We start from the raw sequence: 26,379 nt of genomic DNA, 5'->3' as shown, positions 1-26,379 counted from the left end.
CCTGTTGCTAACCCTCCATGTGATCTCCATTTATGTGGTTATGTCCCTTTTCTAGTTGTTTGCTTAGTTTGCTTTGGTTTTTGTTTTGGGTGAGGTTATTAATAATTTCAAGTTTGCTGTCATTTTACTGTACATGTTTTATATATTCTTTTTCTTAGATAAGTTCCTTTAACATTTTATATAATAAGGGCTTGGTGATGATGAACTCCTTTAACTTGACCTTATCTGAAAAGCACTTTAACTGCCCTTCCATTCTAAATGAAAGCCTTGCTGGACAGAGTAATCTTGGATGTAGGTACTTGGGTTTCATGACTTGGAATACTTTTTCCCAGCACCTTCTTGCCTCTAAGGTCTCTTTTGAGAAATCAGCTGACAGTCTTATGGGCACTCCTTTGTAGGTAACTCTCTCATTTTGTCTTGCTTCCTTTAAGATTCTCTCCTTCATTTTAATCTTGGCTAATGTAATTATGATGTGCCTTGGTGTGTTCCTCTTTGGGTCCAACTTCTTTGGAACTCTCTGAGCTTCCTGGACTTCCTAAAAGTCTATTTCCTTTGCCAGACTGGGGAAGTTCTCCTTTATTATTTGTTCAAATAAGTTTTCCACTTGTTGCTCTCCTCTTCTCCTTCTGATACCCCTATAATTTGGATGTTGGAATAGTTAAAGATGTCCTGAAGGTTCCTAGGCCTCTCCTCATTTTTTTTAATTCTTGTTTCTCCACTCTGTTCTGATTGCATGTTTCTTTCTTCCTTCTGGTCCACTCTATTGATTTGAATCCCAGTTTCTATCCCATCACTATTGGTTCCCTGTACATTTTTCTTTGTTTCACTTAGCTTAGCCTCCATTTTTTCATCTAATTGTGACCAAATTCAACCAATTCTGTGTGCATCCTGATTACCAGTGTTTTGAACTGTGCATCTGATAGATTGGATATCTCTTTGTTGCTTAGTTGTATTTTTTCTGGAGTTTTGATCTGTTCTTTCATCTGGTTCGTTTTGGGGGTGTTTCTTGCCTTGATGCACCTGTTACCTAGTGAGGGGCAGAGTGTTCACCTGCGCGGGGCAACTCACCTCACAGGGTTGTGACACTGTATGTGGGGAAGGAGTCTGAGAGGGGACAATGGTGCTTTCTCTGCTCTCTGCCACATTTCAGTCACTTCCTCCTCCCCCCCCCCAAGCAAACTGGGCCCTTCTGGTGGTGATTCCCAAGTGGGTGGTTTTGTGTACATTCTGGACCCTGTGGGTCTCTCCAATAAACCCTCCTGTGAGGCTGGGTGTTTCTCCTGGCAGCTCAACCCCCACAGGTGTTTTCAGTTGGTGATTTGAGGCTCTATACCCCTGCACTGGAACCCTGGGTTGTGAGGTCTATCTAATTCCCCAGTTTCTCCTGGTGTATCTGCGAATAAATGTAGGACCGCCTGGTGTGCCAGCTGCCCTGTGCCACTCACCCCTCCACAATCTGCCGCCTTGCTGAGTCTGCCTGCTGCTGCCTTGGTTGCCTGAGGTCTGCCTGCCACCACTTTGCTGGACCGATCTCTGCCTGGCCACCTGACCCCGCCCCTCCTACTGGTCTAGATGAATGTGTCTACTTTAACTCCTTGGTTGCTGGACATCCATACAGTTCAATTTTCTGTTGATACTTGTTTTTTCTTTCTAAATTGTTGTTGTCCTTATTTTGGTTGTGCAAGGAGGCACAGTGTGTCTACCTATGCCTCCATCTTGGTCAGAAGTCCTTATTAAGCATTCTTATTATTCATTAGATTATATGAACAAAAGCATTATTTGTACTGAAGTAACATGTAAATATAGCACCTATTGTATCTAAACTTCTACACATGAGGCCTGGGAACCTGTATTTTTGACAAACATTCTCAAGTGGTATTTTAAAAATACATTTGGTTACTTTTATAAATACTTTTTACAGACCCTAAATGTTATCTTTCTCATGCCTTATCCTTTAGGAACAATACTGAATTTTCACAGCCACTTAAAAAAATACTGTTCTATTAAATTAATCTTTCCCCCATAATATTTCTTAAATCCTTTAATGTTTTTACTAGTACCCAATTCCAGAGAAGAAATTCTTTTTCACATTTATTTTTTGTAATGCCCTTTTATCCAGTGGGTCAGCGTGGTAAATACATGGTGCTGACTTGCTCAGTAGTGGGATTTGAATAAAATGCTCAAGAAAGGCTTAATAACCAAATGTTTTTTGTAGTGGAAATACTAATTGCCACTTGCAGGAGATTATCTTAACTGATCCTTGTCCTGGTTGGCCTATCAAAGAAAATGGGCCATAGTACTAATTGAACCAAGGGTCTGCAGAATACCATGTTATTCAACGGTGGAGTGCACAGAAGTATTGTACACAGGTCTTGTTTATTGATCTTAAACAGTGAACACAGACCCCTATGGGGATGAAGCCCCCCATAGTATCCACAGTAACCCTTCCATCTCTAAAGACTGTACTTTTTCCAGCCATCTTCAGCTGTTAGCATTAACTATAAAATTCTCTATCTGCTGGCCCCATGCTCTGGATAATACTATTTCTTTAATGTGAACTGGATTAATAATAATCCTCACCTTGAAGAGAATTTTATGAGGATGAGAGAAAGGCACATAACAGATGTACCATTAGAGACTGCTATTATTATTATTTTTTACTGAATATACTGGTAATAATGGAAAACCACATGGACTCTGGTTAAGTAGGTGGAAGAGAGTGAAGGAGGACATGAGACTGTATCAGAACTCCCAAGACTTTGATAAATGAAGTAATTGCCTAATCTGCCTTGAAAGCATGGGACATAATTCTCTCCAGGGCTTTTTCTAAGAAATGGTCAAGGAGTAAATGGAATGATTATAGTCCTTTTCTAGACAAAAATTCTTTCTTTCAAAATAGCCCATCAAATGAGGGCTTTTACTCACTGTACTTTTGCTCATTTGATCTTATTTATGGCTTTGGAGAAGTGTGTAGAATAACTATGAGCATTCCTATTACAAAATGAAGAAAAAGGCTTTCACAGATGAAGACCCTGAGCCACTTATACAAGGTCCGATGTTGAGTTAGAATGCCAGGTCTTCAAGTGGTACCAAGCATTCATTCCACTAAGACAAATTACAAAAAATCAAACTAACAAAAGGAGTTTTTTTTTTCCCTATCACTTTGTACTTCCTTACTACAAGAGTTCAGTAATCTGGTGATCTATTACCCTGAAACAGCCACTTGTAATTTCCCTAAAATACACCTTTAACACCACACCTTCAATACAGACAGGACTTGTTTTTGTTCATGGGGGTCCAGGTATGATGTGGGCCGTTATCTCTCCTGAATGAGTGCGTGCTCTGGTGTTTGTGTCTGAAAATCCATCCTCTCCAGACCCATGGAGCATGATACATATCTCTCCAGCATTTTTGTGGAGAAACCAACAATACATGATTTAAACTCCTTGTTTCCGGTGTAGTTGGTAAACACATATTTCCACAAAAATCAACTTCATTTCTCCCAGTCCTGGGGTGAAGGATCAGAGCACAGGATGCAACATAATAAATCTTCCTTCCTTCTATTTCTAGGGCTAGAAGAAAAAAAAAGTAAGTTTATATGAGAGGTCTCACAATAAGATTTCAGAGAAGATACGAGATACCTATATTTTTAACTAAAAACAAAATAGCAAGATTTTCATGAATGTCCTCTCTGATCCTGTCTCTTTTATACAAAAGATTACTCTGGCAATTAATTTAGTTAGTAGAGGCCATGCATTTTAGTCTGAGTTTGCTTTTTCCCCCAATGTTTTCCAAGTTGTTCTAAACAAGTAGAAGCTACTCAAAAATATTTATTATACTAAGCTGATCTCCAAAATGGGTTTGGCAAGTATGTGAAGAATTTTAAGGACTCTGAAAGATTTCTGACAGAGGGCACATGGTCTTTCGTGGTTTCTTAGGGCTTCTTTAGCTTCTGGAATCAGAAAACGTTGGACAGCTTGCTTGGGCAAAGGTTCTCAAATGTAACTTGAAAGGTATTGGCTTTCAAACCTCCAGGGTTTAGAGTGGAAAGTGCCCAATAAAAGCCTCCTGACCACATCCCCTTATACCTAGTTTATCTGGCCCTGGGGCAGTTTCTTAATAGGCAACACTCAGACATTGCAGTAATATTCCTAAATTCTCTAAGAAAGTCCTAGATTCTGTTTAACTAGCCAGTAAAGTTCCATATAACCTTTGTACAGCTGCCTGAGGATGACAAAATGAGAGAATAACATGTTGGCAAGTTTTCTATCATCAGCTAGGAGGAAGCTGGAAACAGTCTGATGAGAAAGAATGCCAGGAAAATCACCTCCCACATCCATGTCAATAATGCTTTTAAAGTGGAGACCCATACGGGTCCATGGGGGCCCAAGTGGCTAAAGACCAAGCTCCAGTTGGAATGCCACTTAGAGCACAGACTTTCCAGAACAAAGAGGCTGATTTTATGCACTGACTTGATCTGGGGGTGGAGAATTCCAGGCAGTGCTATCAATTCTTCCTGTTGATCAACCCTGGGGTGCTAGTTGGCTTCCATCACATGTTGTCACAGTGTGTCTTTTGTGCTCCTGCCTGGCTCCAGTTCTCAGAGACCCCTGCAGAGCAGGAAGTGTTCTGCTGTGTGGTGCTTGCAGCTGGCACCAACAATTGCTATGCTTTTATGACTTGATTTTGTTTCTGGTGAAGATTGTGTTTGGAGCCCTCCCCTGACTTCTGATATTACACACAGAGTGCCAAATTGTTTGCTGCTGAACATGATATGATTAGTAAAGGCCAGTGGCTTCTTTTAGAAAAGCATCGATCCCTTCTGGGAATGGGGCTGACAGTACCCAGTGTTTTGGTTACTATAATGTTTTTAAAATAATCATTTTTAACTTTAAAATAAGAGGAGGCAAATAAAACTTGGCTTAAGGACTTGAGTCCTTAAAACATAAAGGTGGAGTGGAGAGAAAGAAAGGAGTCACCTTTTAACAGCAGCTGAACAAATTCTGAAAAAAAGAAACACAGGGTATCTTTTATCAGACCAAATACGAGCAACAATGTTGTGACCTGATGAACATGACTTCTGCATGAGACAAGTATGACTGACATTCACTCAAAAAACAGCCCAGGGGAGAAATTCTGATAGTAATAGAGATGACCTTTCAGTGCTGTGCTGTGGCCGCTGGCATCGCCTGAGGGTAACCCTAGATCACCATTTTTTCCTTTGGATGTCACAGAGACTGATGGGGCAGGTGTCCTGCCTAAAACAACTGATTTATGATGATCCGTGTTCAGTTTCCTTCCCGCTTGTCTCTTCAACCTGCACTTGACAATCCAGGCCTTTGTACTACTTCTGTAGAGACCCTACAGGTGGGACCTGATGTAGTATCTGTCACTCTAAGGCTGCTATTGAACCAGCACAAAGATTGATGATCAATAGATGCACCTTGGAGATTCTGACTATGGCTATTGAATCCAGGAGGACTGAAAAACAGCTCTGACAGAGGATCTGGCAGTTGGGCACTGCCTTCAGTCCCACAACACCAGTTGTAGAATTTATTTTGTGACACAATACCACTAAAATCACCAGCCTGCACCATCAGGGTTGACCCCAAATCATTCAATCCAACTTCAGGGAACCAATGGTGAAGGTGTTTTGAGATCACCATGACCAATGGCTTCTTAGGGGGTAAAATTGGAGTACACACACTGGATGTAGGAGGGGCGAGCATGTCATTCTGTCTTGCTACGTGTAGCCTGTGCACTTACAAAATCTTGTGTTTCCCATGTGTCCTTAGAAGGAAAAGTGCTTAAAGCCAGTCCAGGGCCAATGTCATAGTCTCTTCTTGAATAGACATCTGTGAAGCTGCTTTTTTTCTGGAAATTGACCTCTCTTCCTAGTACCAGCTTGAATGGCAAACCTGTACCTTTGTACTGGGTTTCAGTCCTGTCTGATGCCATCTGAGCAGCTTTGCTCTCTGGACCTTGGCCCAAGTCCCCTTACCCCTACTCTACCCCAGGCTCTGACCTTGCCTTTGGCTTTGGTTACCACAGAGCCTCACGGCTCCTGCCCACCAGTCCAGCCCATCTTCAAGACCAGGTTCCTTTTCCCCCTGATTCTGTGACCTGACACTGACCAAAGGTTGAGTCCAGGCCCAGATGATTGCTTGGACCAGAGGCTGAGAGTTCAGGCCAAGGAATAATACTGCATGGAGACCCCAGTAGCAGGAGGGCAGTGCAGGCTGGCCTGATCCAGCAGCAAAGGGCAGTATATGCTCTCCAGTGATCAAAATGGGAGGAAAATTTTGGAGATTAAACCATTGTCTGAGGTATCATTGGCAAATATGTTTTCCCATACAGTTGGTTGTCTTTTTATTTTAATGCTGTTTTCTTTAGCCACACAACTTAGGAACAATCACTATAAATTCATTAAAATTAACAGTTTATAATAATATTAACATAAATAAATGCCTACATTATTAAATTAACAAAGAAGACAAAACTATAAAAAAAATGTGTTGGCCCTGGCTGGTGTAGCTCAGTGGAGTGAGCACGGGCCTGCGAACCAGAGGATCGCAGTTCGATTCCCAGTCAGGGCACGTGCTTGGGTTGCAGGCTGGTTCCCTGCAGGCCGACTCCCAGCAGGGGACGCACAAAAGGCAACCATATATTGATGTTTCTCTACCTCTCCCCTTCCCCTCTAAAGGTAAATAAATAAATAAAATCTTTTAAAAAATTTTGTTACATGCTCAATTTTGAGAAAATTCTGTAATAAAATAAATATTTTAGAATGAAATAAAATCATAACTATGATTCTTGGGATAAATGCAAATGCTTTATGGAATTTCTTTTTTATATTTTAGCAATTTATGAAATATTTTCTAATACTTATAATTGGAAATAATAAAGCATATACGAGTGTGAAAAAAAATGGGAGGAAAAACACTAACCTAAATGAGAACACAGTGAAAATAAGAAGAGGACCTGTTAGCTATGAGCCACTCTAATGTCACATAATGAGAGAAGACTGTGCATTTGTGTAGTATTTAAGCTTGGAGTTCTACATATTACAAAAAGTCATGTACATGCATTTTTATTTGTGACTTTAATTTTTAATGGATAATATAGTCATGGTGTTCTAAATTGAAAGGAATAAGAAGCTACTAAAAAACTCTTGCTTCTCTCCTCTAGCCCAGAGAGATCCAAGCCAAATTTCTTTCATATTCTTTTAGAGGTATTTGATGCCTAACATGACAATAAATGGATCTGTTTTCTCATTTTAAAAACATAAATGCTATCATCGCTTTTTGGTCTTTACTATTTCCCCTTAGCGTGTTGAAACGCGCTGTATCACTACCTAACGAACACTTCTTTGGGGACTTCACAATATTCTATTGTATGGATCACCACTCTTTATTTAGCTATCCCCATTGGTGGACTTTAGGTTACTGCTAGTCATTATAAACAATGTTGAAATTAGTGGCATATTTTACTGGGCACTGAGCAAAGAAGTACTGTATAAAGGAGGAGTGATAATATTAAAACCTTATAAATGTAGGTTTTTGTTCTTTTCAATGTCTTTTCAGCTATGTTTTACTAAGATTATAATAGTGACCCTTATGTGGAGGGAAAAGTGGTCTATGCATTTAGTCTTCCTCTTGCTTAATGTAATTTCCATGACAACATGGGGACTGAATATAATGATCTCTGTTTCACAAATGAAGAGATTAAGGCCCAAATATTTTTTCACTTGTCTTAAATCACACACCAGAGTGGCTGTATTGATATTTGATCCCTCCAGGTTAAAGGCTTTTCCTACCACATTCAGGAGTATTAAGATTAAAAACATATTTCATTTTATCACTTAACGCTCCTAAGAATAGAAGAGCAGAAAGAATGTGCCTTCTTCCCACAACTTTCCTAAAGCTGATCCACAGGGAATGTTGACCTCAGGAGATGCTCCTGTGAAGCTCCAGAGAGAACCTGGACCCTCAGTACTTACCCTGACCCTCTGTCTGTACAATTGGAAGCAGATGTTTAAACTCATTGAACCTCAATTTTCTTTTTTGTAAAATAGGAATAATAAAAGCAACCTTACAGATTTGTAAGCCTGACTAATGATGTATATTAAGTGCCTGATGAAATTTAAGCCCCTCCACTGTTGGTTCCCTGTAGATTTTTCTTTCACTTAAGGTAAGTGAAATAATTCTTCCCGAGTATTTTTATGCTGTTGCCATACTCAGTGAGTTCTTAGAAAATTCAGACAACCAGTGTTTTGAACTCTGCATCTGATATGTTGGTTATCTCCATTTTATTTAGTTCTTTTTTTTTGGGGGGGGTTGTTCTGTTCTTTCATTTGGGCCATATTTCTTTGCTTCCTCAATTTGGCAGCCTTCCTGTGTTTGTTTCTGTGTATTGGGTAGAGCTGCTTTGACACCTTGTCTTAGTAGCATGGTCTATTGTAGAAAAGGCACCCATCTGGATGAATGTGGCTTCTCTAAATCCTTGGCTGCCGAATATCCATACAGCTCAATTTTCTGATGCTTCTGGATGATATTTGTTTTGTGGTCTAGTTTGAATTTTTTCTGTAGTTGTGCGAGGAGGACTACCTATGCCTCCATTTTGACTGGTAGTCCCTAACACATATTTTTTCAGGTAAAAAGCATGTATAGTCATAACAAGTGAAATAAACCACTTGTATAAAGATATTTGCATACACTTAGGTTTTACTGAAAAAAATGAGCTCAAGTCAAGTCATGTCAGTTTTTTGCAGAAAAACTTTTGGTTTTTAGCAAGTTTTGGATTTCAGAGATGGGAGCAAGGCACAGTGGTCTGTATTTCTGTTTCCTATGCTGAATGGGTCACCACAACAGCAGTGGGGGTGGTAGGAAGATCATCAGATTTAGACTCATATGGGTCTGAAGGCCCCATCTACCATTTATTCCTTGGATAACATTGTGGAAGTTGCTTGACCTCAGCAAGCCTCTGCCTTCTCATCTGAAAGTTGGAGGAGAGAACTCCTACATTGTAGGACTGTAGTGAGGGGAGGTGATAATATGCTTCATGTGTCTGGTATATGGAAAGCACACTATGATTGAAAACTGCTATCATTGTTCACAGTAAGTAGTGTCTAATGAAACATCACTAAATATTTTTTTAATAAAGTATTTGAAGGTAGCAGGAGAAAGAGTTAAGAATTTTTGTAAGAATCCCAGGAAAGTCCTCTATAGAAAAATGGTCAAGACTTTGGGCCTTTCTCTCTGGGATTTAAATTTATTGAAAACTGTTGGGCAGGGCTGACCTTAAATGTGGAGTCAGGGAATGTCTGAAAAGCCCCTGCAATGAAGCCTCTAGATGGAATCCAACCCAGCCTAGAGACAGGGGCAGCAGAAGTTTTTGTTATCAGGAACCAGACACAGGAACCTGCCCCACCCAGCACTCCAGGCCCCTGTGGTCACACTTCCAGCTATGGAGTATGCATGCATGTATCCTTTCTATTAGCAGTTATTTGGAATGTTGAACAAGCATAATCTATTAAAACATTTCAGAAACATTAAGACACAATACTATCTTCACAGAGTTAGTTTACTGGGGACTTAATTAAAGAATTATGGTGAGTTCTCCTAAGGAGTAAATGAGGTGGGGAGTGGTGAGGGCAGGCTGACCACTTTCCACTGGGAAGACAGAGAAACCCTAAAGAAGGAAGAAAGCATGATGGTAAGAGGAGAAGCTACCAGCTATGCCAAGAAGACACAGGAAAGGGCTTCAGTGCAGGGGCATGAGTTGGGTCTTGTCTGGAACTCGCAGCCTCTATGCTACACAGCCTTATTATCATTCAGACTTCAGTGCCATCCCCTCAGAAGGCCTTCCTGACCTCAATTCACTTCACTGCTCCACTCTGCCAGGCAAGCGCTTTCTACCCACTACCCGGATTGATTTCTCCAGAGCTCTTCTCAACATCTAAAGTTACCTGGTTTATTTCTGCTCTTGCTAATTGTGTGTTTCCCCTCTTCAGAAAGGAATATTCACCAGAGCCCTTCTGCCCAGTATTGGCGGGTTTCAAAACACTGGCTGAATGAATAAAAGAAGAGACTGAAAACACCCTTAGGTGAAAAAGAGCTTGGTGTATTCTGGGAAATAAGTCAGACTTTTGGGTTTGGTCGAGTTACTGGCCACCAGGGATCCATTGAATCCACTGCCTCCTGGAATCCATGTCCTCACGGATCCCACACCATACTGATGGTGGTGGGCTTGGTCACATGACATTTCTCGTCAATGGGACATCAGCAGATAACACAAGAAGAAACTTGGTAAGTGTGTGATTAGAACACACATAAACCACGTAAAAAAGGCTGGCCTGATTTCTACCTTTTTAGAAGAGGAAATACTACTTGGAGAGCTAGGCTACATTATCCCAGGGTGTCAAATGGACTTGGAACTGAAAAAGTTGGAGTTTGTGCTACCTGTCACTACAAGAACCAATAAGTAGAGACAAGGACCAAATATTTTCTTTTTTTATTGAATTATTGTTCAAGTACAGTTTTCTGTCTTTTACTTCCATCCCAGCCCACCCCCCCCAGTGCTCCCCAACTCCCTCCCATTTACACCCCCCTTAGTTTGTGTCCATGTCTCCTTTATACTTGTTCCTGTAAATCCTTCCCCTTTTCTCCTGAAATTCCCTCCCCTCATCCCTCGGGTCCCTGCCTGCCTGTTCTGTATTTCAGTGTCTTTGGTTACATTTTGCTTGCTTGTTTGTTTTGTTGTTTAGGTTCCTGTTAAAGGTGAGATGATATGGTATTTGTCTTTCAAAACCTGGCTTATTTCACTCAGCATAATGCTTTCCAGTTCCATCCATGATGTTGTAAAGTGTAGGAGCTCCTTCTTTCTTTCTGCTGCATAGAATTCCATTGTGTAAATGTACCATAGCTTTTTGATCCAGTCATTTACCTATGGGCACCTAAGGTTGCTTACAACTATTGGCTATTGTTAATTGTGCTGCTATGAACAATGGGGTGCATGGGTTCTTTTGGATTGGTGTTTCGGGGTTCTTAGAACATACTGCTAACAGTGGAATTGCTGGGTCAAAAGCCATATTAATTTTTAGTTTTCTTAGAAAATTCCATACTGTTTTCCATAATAGTTGTACCAGTCTGCAATCCCACCAACAGTGAACTAGGGTCCCCTTTTCTCCACAACCTCTCCAACATTTCTTGTTTGTTGCTTTGTTTATGATAGCCATTCTGACCAGTGTAAAGTGGTCTCTCATTGTGGTTTCAGTTTGCATATCTCTGATAGATAGTGATATTAAGCATCTCTTCATGTGCCCCTGTATGTCCTCCTTGGAGAAGTATCTGTTCAACTCCTTTGCCCATTTTTTACTTGGGTTGCTTGTCTTAGAGTGGAGTCGTGTAAGTTCTTCATATATTTTGGAGATTAAACCCTTGTCTGAGGTATCATTGGCAAATATATTTTTCCATACAGTTGGTTCTCTTTTTATTTTAATACTGTTTTCTTTAGCCATGCAGAAGCGTTTTATTTTGATGAGATCTGATTTGTTTATTGTTTCCTTTATGTTCCTTGCTCTAGGGGGCATATCAGTAAAAATGTTGCTGTGTGAAATATCTGAGGTTTTCTTGCCAGTATTCTCCTCTAGGACTTGAATGGTGTCACGGCTTATATCTAAGTCTTTCATCCACCTTGAATTTATTTTGGTGCATGATGTAAGACGATGCTCAAGTTTTATTTTTTTTGCACATAGCTGTCCAGTTCCCCCAACACCATTTGTTGAAGAGGCTATTTTTATTTCATTTTATGTTACTTCCCCCTTTGTCGAATATTAATTGCCCCCAAAGACTTTGGTTTATTTCTGAGCTCTCTGTTCTGTTCTGTTGGTCTATGTGCCAGTTTTTATGCAAGTACCAGGCTATTTTGATTACAGTTGCCTTGTAATACACTTTGGTATAAGGTATTGTGATCCCTCCTACTTTGTTCTTCTTTCTCAACATTGCAGCTGCTATTTGGGATCATTTATGGTTCCATATAAATTTTTGAAGCATTTGTTCTATGTCTGTGAAATATGCCATTGGTACTTTAATAGGTATTGCATTGAATCTTTAAATTGCTTTGGGTAGTATGGACAGTTTGATGATGTTAATTCTTCCAATCCATGAACACGGTATATGTTTCCATTTGTTTGTGTCTTCCTTGAGTTCTTTCTTCAGTGTTGTGTAGTTTTCTGTATATGGGTCTTTTACCTCCTTGGTTTGGTTTATTCCCAAATATTTTTTTCTTTTTGTGATATTTAATGGCTATTTTTTCCTTGATTTCTGTTTCTACTGTTTCATTGTTAGCATACAAAAATGCCTTTAATTTCTGGATATTGATTAGTATGCCATTGTTTTGTCAAATTCATTTATTAGGTTGAGCAGTTTTTTGGTAGAATCTATAGGATTTCCATGTACACTATCATGTAACCTGCAAACAATGACAGTTTTGTTTCCTCCTTTCCGATTTGGATGCCTTTTATTTCCTTTTCTTCTCTGATCGCTGTGGCTAAAACTTCCAATAATATATTGAACAGAAAAGGTGAAAGTGTGCAACCTTATCTTGTTCCTGATCTTAGTGGAAAAGATTGTAGTTTTTGCCCATTGAGTATGATGTTGGATGTAGGTCTCTAATATATGGCCTTTATTATATTGAGAAATGCTCCCTCTATTGCCACTTTGCTGAGTTTTTATCATAAATGGATCTTGTACCTTATCAAAAGCTTTTCCCGCCTCTATTGATATGATCATTTTGTTTCTGTCTTTGCTTTTGTTGGTGTGATGTATTACTTTTACTGATTTGCAAATATTGAACGATCCTTGTATCCCTGGAATGAATCCCACTTGGTCATGGTGTGCGATCTTTATAATGTGATTTTGGATGCAATTTGCCAACATTTTGCTGAGGATATTAGCATCTCTGTTCATCAGCGATATTGGCCTGAAGTTTTCTTTCTTTATTGTGTCTTTATGTGGTTTTTGAATTAGTATGATGCTGGCTTCATAAAAAGGGTTTGGGAGTCTTCCATCATTTTGGATTTTTTTGTAATAGTCTGTGAAGAATAGAGGTTAGCTCTTCCTTAAATGCTTTGTAGAATTCTCCTGTGAAGCCATCTGGTCCAGGGCTTTTGTGTGATGGGAGTTTTTTCTTTTTAATCACTGCTTCAGTTTCATCTGCTGTTATTGGTCTGTGCAGCCTTTCTTCTTCATTGAGTTTTGGAAGATTATATGTTTCTAGAAATTTGTCCATTTCACCTAGGTTTTCAAATTTCTCGGCATACAGTTCTTCATAGTAATTTTTTACAATCCCTTCCATTTCCGTGTTGTCAGTTGTAATCTCTCCTCTCTCATTTCTGATTGTGTTTATTTGGGTCCCCTTTCTTCTTTTCTTGATGAGCCTACTTAAAGGCTTGTTGATTTTCTTTATATTTTCAAAACAACAGCTCCTGGATTCATTGATCCTTAGAATTGTGCTTTTAGTCTCTATGTCATTTAATTCTGCTCTGATCTTGGTTATTTCTTGTGTTCTCTTTGCTCTGGGCTGTCTTTCTTGTTGTTCCACAAGTTCTTGTAAGCATAGGGTTAGGTTGTTTGTTTGAAATGCTTCTATCTTCTTTAGGTAAGCCTGTATTGCTATGAACTTCCCTCTCAGGACTGCCTTTGCTGTGTCCCATAAGTTTTGGGTTGTCGTGAGTTCATTTTCTTTTTTTCTGGAAACTTTTTTATTTCTTTCCTAATTTCATTCTTGACCCATTTGTTGTTTAATAACATGCAGTTCAATCTCCATGACTTTGAAAGTTTGGGGTTTTTTCCTTTGGGGTTGGTTTCCAGTTTCAGTACCTTGTGGTCAGGGAAAATGCTTGGTATGATTTCAATTTTCTTGAATTTGTTGAGACTCGTTTTGTGTCCTATCATGTGGTCTATCTTTGAAAATGTTTCTTTTCAAATGTGCATTTGAAAATAATGTGTATTTAGTTTCTTTGTGATGAAGGGCTCTATATATATCAGTTAGGTCCATTTCATCTAGGACTTTGTTCAGTGCCACAATATCTTTGTTGATATTTTGTTTGGAAGATCTATTTATTCTTGACAGTGGGGTGTTAAAATCCCCTACTATAATTGTCTTGCTGTCAATATCTTTCTTGAAGTCCTCTAAGATTTTCTTTATGTATTTGGGTGCTCCTATGTTGGGTGCATATATATTTACAATGTTAATGTCTTCTTTGTGGATTCTTCCCTTGAGTATTATGAAGTGCCCTTTTGGGTCTCTCTTTATGGCTCTTTTCTTGAAGTCTATTTTTTCTGATATGAGTATTGCTACCCTAGCTTTTTTCTTTGTCTGTTTGCTTGGAAAATTTGTTTCCAGCCCTTTACTTTTAGTTTGTGTAGGTTTTTTGACCTGAGGTGGGACTCTTGTAGGCAGCATATGTGTGGGTCATGCTTTCTTATCCATTGAGCTATTCTATGTCTTTTGATGGGACCATTTAATTCATTTACATTTAATGTTATTATTGATAGGTACTTTTTCATTGCCATTTTTGTACCTGTGTTCCTCTCTCTCTCTTTTTCTTCCTTTCCTTAAAGCAGTTTCTTTAGCATCTCTTGCGGAGCTGGTCTGATGAAGGCGTATTCTTTCAAACTTCTTTTGTCTTGGAAGCTCTTTATTTGGCCTTCTATCTTGATTGAGAGCCTTGATAGGTAAAGTAGCCTTGGTTGCAGGCCCTTGGTTCTCATTAGTTGGAATATTTCTTGCAATTCTTTTCTTGCTTGGAGTTTTTTCATTGAGAAGTCAGTAGCTAATGTTACTGGGGCTCCCATGTATGTTACTACTTTTTTCTCCCTTGCTGCCTTTAAGATCCTTTCTTTATCTTGGAATTTTGCCATTTTAATGATGATGTGTCTTGAAGTGGGCCTCTTTGGGTTCCTCTTGATTGAGACTCTCTGTGATTCCTGGATTTGTATAATTTTTTTCTCTCATCAAATTAGGGAAGTTTTCCCTCATTATTTTTTCTAATAGGCTTTCTATCCCTTGTTCTTCTTCTTCTCCTTCTGGTATCCCTATTATTCCGATATTATTATGTTTCATATTTTGTTACATTTCTCTTAATCTTTCTTCATTCTTTCTGAGCCTCTTTTCTTTTTCTAGCTCTTTCTGGGAGTTTTTTCTAGTTGTCCTCCAACTCACTGATCTGATTTTTCTGCTTTATCAATCCTGCTTTTGATTCCTTCTACTATGTTCTTCAGTTCAGAAATTGTATTTTTCATTTACTCTCAGCCCTTACTGATAGTTTCTATTTCCTTTTTCATCTTGATATAATTTGCAGTGAGTTCATTGTAGCACCCATATAGTTTCTGGTAGCTCATTGTGAACTCTTTGAACTTCCTGATAACGAGTGCTTTGAATTCAATATCTGATAGTTGACTTGCCTCCGTTTCATCTAACATTCTTTCTGAGGCTTTCTCATTTTCTTTCATTTGGGGATTGTTTCTTTGTCCTTCCATTTTTTGTGAGACTCTTCTTGTTAGCCTAAGCTTTTAAAATTTATCTGTTCTGGCTCCCTCGGTATATGGTGTGAACTTCTGTGGTAGAATACCTGTGAAATTCAGTGGCTCGGTTTCCTTCGAGTATCCTAGTGTTTTCCATATCCACCTACTCCGTGTGTGTGTGTGTGTGTGTGTGTGTGTGTGTGTGTTCAGTTGGAGGGGGAGGCAAAATGGTTTATGACAGCAAGAGAGTGTTTTATGATATTTACAGTCACAGCCAGTAGAGAAGAGATAGAAGATCTTTAGGCTATATATAGTGTTAACTGTAATCTTCAACCCATCTTGCCACTTTGAAGAAAGGTAGGAGAAAAGATAAGTTTCTTGTTGGGAAGGGAAGGCTTGTGAGTTTTATATAGAAAGCAGTGTGGTTGCAGAAGGTCAGATTCTGAGTTAAGGTGAGAGTAAAGGATAGTAAATAGGTGTAGTGTGTGAGCAAATTGAGGTTATCATTACAGTAACAGAATTCAGGAAACTGTGAAGTGGGCTAACATCCAGAAGATGTGTTGTGAAGTATTTACAATTGTATGGAACAGCTATTATTTACAATAATATTAGAGGAATAATCATATGACAGACTCTATGTGATCTGGATAACATGAATAGGGGGTATAGAACTTTGGGTAGTGTGCTAAACAAAAACAAGTGGCGTGAAGTATAGAAAATTAGCAATACACTGTGGAGGAGAGAACAGGGGAAACCTGTCAAATGATACAATATAACCAGCCAGGTCAAAGAAGACTATAGAGGAAGGGGAGGAATACAAAGATACTATTAAAATACAAAAGAAGTGAGAATAATGAAAAAAATAATAATACAAATATGCGGCAACTTCTGGCTCCTGTGCTATAGCAAAATGAAATTTGTCTCTCTTCCTCTACTTTTGGGATGCCCCTCTCTGGGCCCAGCTCTGGTCTTTTTGCAGTTCCAAGTTGTTTGTGTCACTTGTGGGTAAGAAAAAAAAGACAGGAGAAGGGAGAAAAAAACAATACGTTTGGAAAGAAAGGAAGAAGGAATAAAACAGAAAAGAAGAAAAGAGAGGGAAAAAGTATTGAAAGATAAAACATTTTTTAATTGGATTGCTCATCTTCTTTGAGTGGAGTCGAGTGAGTTCTTTGTATATTTTGGAGATTAAATCTTTGTCTGAGGTATCATTGGCAAATATGTTTTCCCAAGCTGTTGTTTCTCTTTTTACCTTGATACTGTTTTCCTTAGCCATGCAGAAACTTTTAATTTTGATGAGCAAACATTTCTCCAAGGAAGACACACAGAGGATCCAGAGACACATGAAAAGATGCTTGATATCACTAGCTATCAGAGAGATGCAAATTAAAACCACAATGAGATAACACTTTACACCAGTCAGAATGGCTATCATAAACAAAGAAACAAAGAACAAGTGCTGGAGAGGTTGTGGGAAAGAGGGGACCCTAGTTCACTGTTGGTGGGATTGCAGACTGGTACAACCACTATGGAAAACAGTATGGAATTTTCTAAGAAAACTAAAAATGAATGTGCCTTTTGATGCAGCAATTCCACTGTTAGGAATATATCCTAAAAACCCTGAAACACCAATCCAAAAGAAGCTGTGCATCCCGATGTTCATAGCAGCACAATTTTCGATAGCCAAGAGTTGGAAGCAACCTAGATGCCCATAGGTAAATGACTGGATCAAAAAACCATGGTACATTTACACAATGGAATTCTGTGCTGCAGAAAGGAAGAAGGAACTCCTACCCTTTGCAACATCATGGATGGAACTGGAAAGCATTATGCTGAGTGAAATAAGCCAGGCAGTGAAAGACAAATACCATATGATCTCACCTTTAACAGGAATGTAAACAACAAAACAAACAAGCAAGCAAAATATGACCATGACAGTCACATACGGAGCAGGCTGACAGGGTCCAGAGGGGAGAGGGGAGAGAATCATAGGGGAAAAGGGGAAGTACTCACATGAACAAGTATAAAGGACACATGGACAATAACTAAGGTGGAAGGCGGAAATGGGAGGGAGGTGGGGAGCACTGGAGGGGGGCAGGGCTGGGAATATAAGAAAGAAAACTGTACTTGAACAAGAATTAAATAAAAATTAAAATTAAAAAAAGAAACAAGAAAGATAAAACAATAATAAAATTAAAAAGATAAAAGATTACTTGTAATTTGAAAAAGAAATCTCTTGTTGCTTTCAAACTACCCAGTCTGGTTTTTCTGGCTGCAGCAGGCTGAGGGGCAACTGGTTTGGTCTTTCTGGGAAGAAGGAGAAATCCTCTCCCAAGAGCCAACCTGACACCTCTCCCCTGCATCCCATGAAGGAGATCTAGGTCTTCCTCAGACAACTTTCTTTGGGGGTCATAGCCGAGGGCTTGGTTGCAGGGCACCTGGGTCCTACAGGTTTGGGTGCAGACCCGTCCCAGTTCTCTGGGGGAACTCCAAGCCCTCCACCCAACCTCTGGATTGCTGCCAGGCTGGGTGGGGAGCAGGCTAAGCAGCTGTCGCAGGAGAATCCTTCAGTTTACTTTCCAAAAAATTTCTCCTTAAGAAAGCCTGCCTCTCAGCACAGCCTAATTCCCCAGCCCGAGCAGTGAGAGCAGTGACTATCGGAGTCAGATCCTGACACTGCACCTCTCCTGAGCTGGCGACCACAGAGTCCTCGATTGATCTCAGCCCTTTGTCCTTATCACCCTCTCTGTAAATCCAAGCCAACAGGTCGCTTGCTTCTCTGGGGAGGGAAGGAGCTGATAACCCAGCTCTCTCCCAAGGACCCTTCGACAGGCCTGGGATGCCCAAAGAGTCCATGGTAGAGGCACTGGGCACCAGGCCCTGGGTGCCAGCGGAGGCCGCTGATGCTCCTGTCTTTGCTCAGGTCCCTGAGACTCTACTGTCTTGCAGCCTTCTCCTTACTTTCAGTGTCTGTTATGCTTTCTGGTCTCTTATTTTCATATATGCTGGGGAACTGCTGGCTGTTTGTGCTGTTCCTCCATAGCTCGGCCAGGATATTCTCTTATGTTTATGTGGAAATGGAGTCTGCTCTGTCCTACTCTGTTGCCATCTTCCCTCCGTCCTGGACTGAATCTTTATGGGCACTTTATTTAGATGGCCAGTGATCTTAGAAGATGTCAGGTTAGGTACCCTTAAAAACTGTCTTAACATGTCCTTTCAAGCTTTTTTATAAGGAGAAAAAAAAATTTTTTTAAGGAGAAGAAATGGTCAGTGAAGGGTTTGGAAAAAGGTTAATTGGATAGAAGGGTAGGTAAGGAGTTTAGAAAAAAAGTTAATTGGATAAGAGTTGCAGTACAGAATTAATTTTTCTATTACTATACTATCTGCTGATCCACCATTCTTTATCTTCATCATAGCCATTTCTTTCCTGGAAGACGATGGCTCAGATACCATCTCCATCACTGGCAGATCCCCTGGGACACAAAGGTTGAATTGCTTGTCAGTCTCCTGAAATCATGCATTCCGTTTCCTGGAATAACAGCTTTTACATGCATTACTCACTTAAGCCTATCAACTATGGCTAAAATTTTTAACTCTTGAGTTCTCCTTTACCCTTGAGTTCCCCTATCAGACTCACTCTTTGCCCACATTTCAGGTACATAAGGTGTATGAGTGACTCCAGGAAAATGCAATAGAATGACCTCCCACCTCTACCCCATCCATTGCAGCAGAAGGGGAAGCTGCAGAAAGGGAAAAGCACTGTTGTCAATGGTTATTGTCTGTTTTCCTTCATTTGTGCAAGAACCCAGTGAGAGCTGCTTGCAAAGTCACCTCGCATCTTATTGATCACTTAGTGGAGGTTACAACATAGCTCCTTCTACCACAGCTATGATAATGTGGGCATATGTTGTCTCTGAGCACAAACCTCCTTTCAACACCCTGGAGCTTCTAGAGTCTCTGAAAACCAAAGTCAACACAGCTGGCTCAAAACCCATTTGCTGATACTATATATGATACACCAACAAGAAGACCAGATTCCGGTGGGGAACCAGAGAACATGTGCTGATCCTTCACATGGATTATGTTTCCTGGTTGCAGCATTTGGTTAAAAAAAGAAATTAAAAACCAAACAAAAAATGAAGATAGAGAGAGACAGCTTAAACCCCACTAAATCCTTGTCATCCAGTCTTTGGGGACAAATTCAACAGCCCTTTTTCCATAAATCATTCCAGAAAGATTTTTAAAATACATAGGATTTTGCATTCATTTATCTCCTTTAATCATACTTGCTTGAAATATTCACCAGCTCCTTACCTTAAATAGAAAATCAACCCAACTACGTTTTATTTGTAAGATGAAATATCACCCTGGCAAGTGTGGTTCAGTTGGTTGGGGTATCGCCCTGTGGATCAAAATGTTGCAGGTTTGATCCTTGGTCAGGCCACATACCTAGGTTGTGGATTTGGTCCTCAAATGGAGTGCATATGGGAGGCAACTAATCGATATTTCTCACATTGCTGTATCTCTCTCTTTCTCTCTCTCTAAAAACAATGAAAAATGTCCTTAGGTGAGGATAATAAGATTTTCTTTAAAAAAGAGATGAAATATCAGCATTCCCTGAGAACATGCATACATGTATTCTTAAGATATGACTGGCATTTTCTCATCAATTTACAAGGTAAAAATTAAATATCAAAGTTCATCTGGGCACTTAATATTAAAGCTTTTTCTGAATAAAAGCAGGAGCTAGCAAAGTTAGTGTGTCCAAAATGTAACTCTTGTCTGCAGTCCCAAGAAGCTTCTGTAAAGGTATTACTACCATCCCAATTTCTCAGGGGTGAACTCTGGAATTCCTAAGAATATTTTCTTTTATGAAACATACATATCAAATCACTAGCAAAATTAATAGTTTCTTTCTTCAAAATATATTTTAAGTTTACCTACTTAATCCAATCTCCTAGCAATATCCTCTTCCACATTAATTTCTCTTTTGTGGAACCACCAGTTTTGGAGAAATCACACTTTTGGAGAAAATGTTGGTCATGCAAGAAGTAATTGATCTCTCCAGGAAATCCATCCTCTCTGATAAAAACCAAAACAAAGTCCCCCCAAAACTGACAGCTGGACATCCAGGTGAGATATTACCCCAAGAATGGGTACCAATAGCAAATTTTGAGCCTCTGGAGGCTGAACACATGACTCTCCTGTTGACCTAAGATTTTTAAGGGACTGAATTGGTTCATGGTTGGTGATGGCCACTAATTGTTGACTTCTCTAAGGAAAGACATCCAATTTAGAACTCAGGACTCCCACAAATAATGACCAAAATCATGAGATCACAATCAGAAACCAGCAGTTTCTCAAGAAGACAAGCACTGTATAGCTCAGATTCAAAACTGGTAATAAATAATTGCTTCTGAGACTTGTGGCTAGGATCAAATATAGTATCTGTTCTTATCAGTTTAATATCTGATATGTCCTCTATCTGAGGACATTATGTTAAATGAGTTTTTGCATCTGGGAGGTGGAATAGGAGCTTGCTCCATTCACTCTGCAGAAAGGAAAACAGAAACAACAACAAAAATGGTAATAAATAGATGGATTTAGATGTTATATGTAAAGCATTTAGCACACTGTCTGAAGTACAGTGGTATTCACTGCATAGATGCTAAGTGTATACAGGTTTGTGTAGTGGTCGTGGTTAGTGTTTGTGGCATGTCCAGCCACTCACAGTTTAAGAATAAAGCAAAGGGGACATTAATCTTTCTCAATACTTTTGCTTCAGGTAGCCCCTTGTTGCATTTACTACAACTGAGAAAAACTCATTTTTAACTGTTAATTTTAAAACTAACCTCTGCCCGCAACTTTCCAGACCACTCTTCCAAAGAGTGCCATGCACAATAAATATTTCTGTTCGTGCAAGTGATAAATTCTGTCAAGTACTCTGATAATCATTTAAAAATGCAGATTTACATACTTTTGAGGCATACCTGTGAAAATGTCACTCCTTTCACTAAAAACTCACCTACTCAGCATTTCTGCAAAAGGGTCAACACAAACTGAGTAACTTGCCCTCACTCTGAGCTCTTCTTGCCTCCAGATGAACTCAGAATAATTTTCTGCCATGTTTCCTTATTGATTTTCTGCCTGGGTGGTCTATCCATTGCTGTTAAGTAGGGGATTAAAGTTCCTGCAATTATTGTATTGGTTTTAGTTTCTCCATTTAGTTTATTAATATTTGCTTTCTATACTTTGCTGCTCCTATGTTGGGTGCATATATATTTGTAAATAGTAAGTTTTCTTGCTCTATTGATCCCTTTATCGTTATATCCCTTCTTTCATCTTATGTTACAGTCTTTGTTTAAAGTTTACTTTGTTTGATATAAGTATAGCGGCCCCAGCTTTCTTTTTGTGTCTATTTGCATGGAATATCTTTTTCCATCTCTTTATATCTATGGGTGTCCTTACTTCTGAAGTCTCTTGTAGGCAGCATTTACATCTTGTGTATTTTTTTTTTACCTATTTAATCTCTTTCCTTCCTTCTCTCTCTCTCTCTCTCTCTCTCTCTCTCTCTCTCTCTCTCTCTTCACTTTCTCTCCTTTTTTTCTGCTCACCTTGGGACATTTTTCATTACTTTAGAGAGAGAGAAAGGGAGAAAAACATTGATGCAAGAGAGAAGCATCAATAAGTTGCCTCCCATACTCTCCCAGACCAGGGAGTGAACCTGCAACCTAGGTATGTGTCCTGATGGGGAACTGAATCTGCACCCTTTTGGTTATAGGATGAAACTCCAACCAAATAATCCATAAATTGGCAGCCATTCTCACTCTCTTTCATCGAATTGGCAAATTTAAACCATTTACATTTAAAGTAATTATGGAAACATATGAGATTTTCCTGCCAATGTTCTCCTCTAGGACTTTAACGGTATAATGGCTTATATTTAAGTCTTTTATCCACCTTGAATTTATTTTGGTGTATGGTGTAAGTTGGTGCACAAGTTTCATTTTTTTGCACATAGCTGTCTAGTTCTCTGAACACCATTTGTTTAAGAGGCTATTTTTACTCCACTTTCTGTTACTGCCCCCATTGTCGAATATTAATTGGCTGTAGAGACTTGGGTTTATTTCTGGGCTCTCTGTTCTGTTCCATTGGTCTCTGTGCCTGTTTTTACACAGCAACATTTTTACTGATATGTCCCCTAGGGCAAGGGACATAAAGGAAACAATAAACACATGGGATCTCATCAAAACTAAAAGCTTCAGCATGGCCAAAGAAAACAGTATTAAAATAAAAAGAGAACCAACTGTATGGGAAAATATATTTCCCAATGATACCTCAGACAAAGGTTTAATCTCCAAAATATACAAAGAACTTACTCAACTCGACTCTAAGAAGACAAGCAACCCAATTAAAAAGTGGGCAAAGGACTTGAACAGATACTTCTCCAAGGAGGACATACAGAAGATCCAGAGACACATGAAAAGATGCTCAATATCACTAGCTATCAGAGAGATGCAAATTAAAACCACAATGAGATATCACATTACACTGGTCAGAATGGCCATCATAAACAAAGCAACAAACAACAAATATTGGAGAGGTTGTGGGGAAAAGGGGACCCTAGTTCACTGTTGGTGGGATTGCAGACTGGTACAACTATTATGGAAAACAGTATGGAATTTTCTAAGAAAACTAAAAATTAATATGGCTTTTGACCCAGCAATTCCAGTGTTAGCAGTATATCCTAAGAAACTTGAAACACCCATCCAAAAGAACCCATGCACCCCATTGTTCATAGCAGCACAATTTACAATAGCTAATAGTTGGAAGCAACCTAGGTTCCCATCAGTAAAGGAATGGATCCAAAAACTATGGTACATTTACACAATGGAATTCTATGCAGCAGAAAGAAAGGAGCTCCTACCCTTTGCAACAGTATGGATAGAACTGGAAAGCATTATGCTGAGTGAAATAAGCCAGGTGGTGAAAGACAAATACCATATGATCTCACCTTTAACAGGAAGCTAAACAAACAAGCAAACTATAACCAAAGACACTGAAATACAGAACAGTTTGACAGTGACCAGAGGGGAGAGGAGAGGGAATTCCAGGGGGAAAGGGGAAGGATTTACAGGAACTTGTATAAAGGACACATGGACAAAAACTAAGGGGGGTGTAAATGGGAGGAAGTTGGGGAGCATGGGGAGATGGGCCATGATGGGAGTAAAAAACAGAAAACTGTACTTGAACATCAATTAAATAAATAAATTTAAAAAATAAAGTAACTATTGAAAAGTAAGTATGCTATTTTGTTCATTGTTTTCTGGCTGTTTTTGTAATTCATTTCTATTATTTTCTTCTTTCCTCTTTATGGTTTGGTGACTTTCTATAGTAGATTCCTTTTTCTTTTTCTTTTTCATGTTTACTATAAGTCTTTTTTTTGTAGTTACTGTGAGGTTCACATATAACATTCTCTATATAACAGTCTTTTAAATTGATAAACTAAATGTGAACGCATTCCAAAGCTTTACACTTTTACTTCTTCCTTAAGTTTTGTATTTTTAATGGCACATTTTATACCTTTATATTTTATGCTTCCCTTAATAATTATTGCAATTTAATTAACATTTAATGTTATTTTTAACTTTTACCATTTTAATTTTAGTGTGTCTTGGTATAGTTCAGTTTGGGTTTCTATTACCTGGAACTCTCTGGGCTTCCTGGGTATGTTGCAACCATTCAAGTCCAGATATGTTCACTATGTATTTGGACAGGAGAAAATGCATGGAGCTGTGGGGATGCTTGGCATGCCTTTATTTATACAGGTGTGGGTGATCCACACATGCTGCAACCATGTGCCCCACTGTGTGAGTCACATGTGTTCCCCAGCAGGCAGCTACTAACTCTCTAATAACCTAACTATACACAAAGCCGACAGGGAACCAGAATATTGTATAATACAGTATGATTCTGCACATGCTGGCCCACTCAAGGCAATGGGAACAGTTTATTGGACCCAGTCTCAATGCTATGGGAACACAGCTTATCTTAATTCCCCAGACATCTGGGTGAGGAAGACAGACTGCTTCCATTTTCCCAGTGCTGGGACTGGATGTCTGTTTCTTTTCCCAGGTTAGGGAAGTTTTTAGCATTTTTAAAAATTTAATTCTTGTTCAAGTACAGTTTTCTCTCTTATATTTCCAGCCTTCCCCACTCTCTGCCCAGTGCTCCCCCCTCCCTCCCATTTCCGCCCCCCCATCCTTAGTTATTGTCCATGTGTCCTTTATACTTGTTCATGAGAGTCCATCCCCTTTTCCCCTATGATTCTCTCCCCTCTTCCCTCTGGACCCTGTCAGCCTGTTCCATATGTGTCTTTGGTCATATTTGGCTCGCTTGTTTGTTTTGTTGTTTACATTCCTGTTAAAGGTGTGATCATATGGTATTTGTCTTTCACTGCCTGGGTTATTTCACTCAGCATAATGCTTTCCAGTTCCATCCATGATGTTGCAAAAGGTAGGAGTTCCTCTTCCTTTCTGCAGCACAGAATTCCATTGTGTAAATGTACCATGGTTTTTTGATCCAGTCATTTACCTATGGGCATCTAGGTTGCTTCCAACTCTTGGCTATCGAAAATTGTGCTGCTATGAACATCGGGATGCACAGCTTCTTTTGGATTGGTGTTTCAGGGTTTTTAGGATATATTCCAAACAGTGGAATTGCTGCATCAAAAGGCACATTCATTTTTAGTTTTCTTAGAAAATTCCATACTGTTTTCCATAGTGATTGTACCAGTCTGCAACCCCACCAACAGTGAATTAGGGTCCCCTCTTCCCCACAACCTCTCCAGCACTTGTTTGTTTATTTGTTTATGATAGCCATTCTGACTGGTGTAAAGTGATATCTCCTTGTGGTTTTAATTTGCATCTCTCTGATAGCTAGTGATATCGAGCATCTTTTTTTAAAATTTATTTACTTATCTTTAGAGAGGAAGGAGAGCAGGAGAGAAACATCAATGTATAACATTGGCCTTTAGTGCGTCCCCTGCTGGGAGTTGGCCTGCAGGGAACCGGCCTGCAACCCAGGCATGTGCCCTGACTGGGAATCGAACCGTGATCGTGTGGTTTGCAGGCCCGTGCTCAATCCACTGAGCTACACCAGCCAGGGCCTCGAGCATCTTTTATGTGTCTCTGGACCCTCTGTATGTCCTCCTTGGAGAAATGCCTGTTTCAGTCCTTTGCCCGTTTTTTAATTGGGTTGCTCATCTTCTTTGAGTGGAGTCATGTGAGTTGTTTGTATATTTTGGAGATTAAACCTTTGTCTGAGGTATCATTGGCAAATATGTTTTCCTAAACTGTTGCTGCTCTTTTTATCTTTATACTGTTTTCCTTAGCCATGCAGAAGCTTTTAATTTTGATGAGAACCCATTTCTTTATTGTTTCCTTTATGTCCCTTGCTCTAGGGGATGTATCAGCAAAAATATTCCTGTGTGGAATATCTGAGATTTTCCTGCCAATGTTCTCCTCTAGGGTTTTAATGGTTTCATAGCTTATACTGAAGTCTTTTATCCACCTTGAATTTATTTTGGTGTATGGTGTAAGTTGGTGCTCGAGTTCATTTTTTGCATGTAGCTGTTCAGTTCTCCCAACACTATTTGTTGAAAAGGCTGTCTTTACTCCATTTTATGTTATTGCCCCCTTTGTCAAATATTAATTGATTGTGGAGAGTTGGTTTATTTCTGGGCTCTCTGTTCTGTTTCATTGGTCTATGTGCCTGTTTCTATGCCAGTACCAAGCTGTTTTGATTACAGTGGCCTTATAATACAGTTTGATATCAGGTATTGTGATCCCTCCTA

The 26,379-nt window shown here is 39.4% G+C and overlaps 1 pseudogene; it reads left to right on the top strand.

Moving 5' to 3' along the window:
* Positions 1 to 20,933: 20,933 nt before the first annotated feature.
* LOC118989899 (uncharacterized) lies at positions 20,934 to 21,105 on the top strand (annotated as a pseudogene).
* The last annotated feature ends 5,274 nt before the right edge of the window (positions 21,106 to 26,379 follow it).

This window comes from Sturnira hondurensis, unplaced genomic scaffold (genome assembly GCF_014824575.4).
Source record: "Sturnira hondurensis isolate 20B ecotype Veracruz unplaced genomic scaffold, ASM1482457v3 Scaffold0006571, whole genome shotgun sequence".
Lineage (NCBI taxonomy): Eukaryota > Metazoa > Chordata > Mammalia > Chiroptera > Phyllostomidae > Sturnira > Sturnira hondurensis.
The sequence above is the reverse complement of the archived record's forward strand: the minus strand, read 5'-3'. Positions and strand labels throughout refer to the sequence as shown.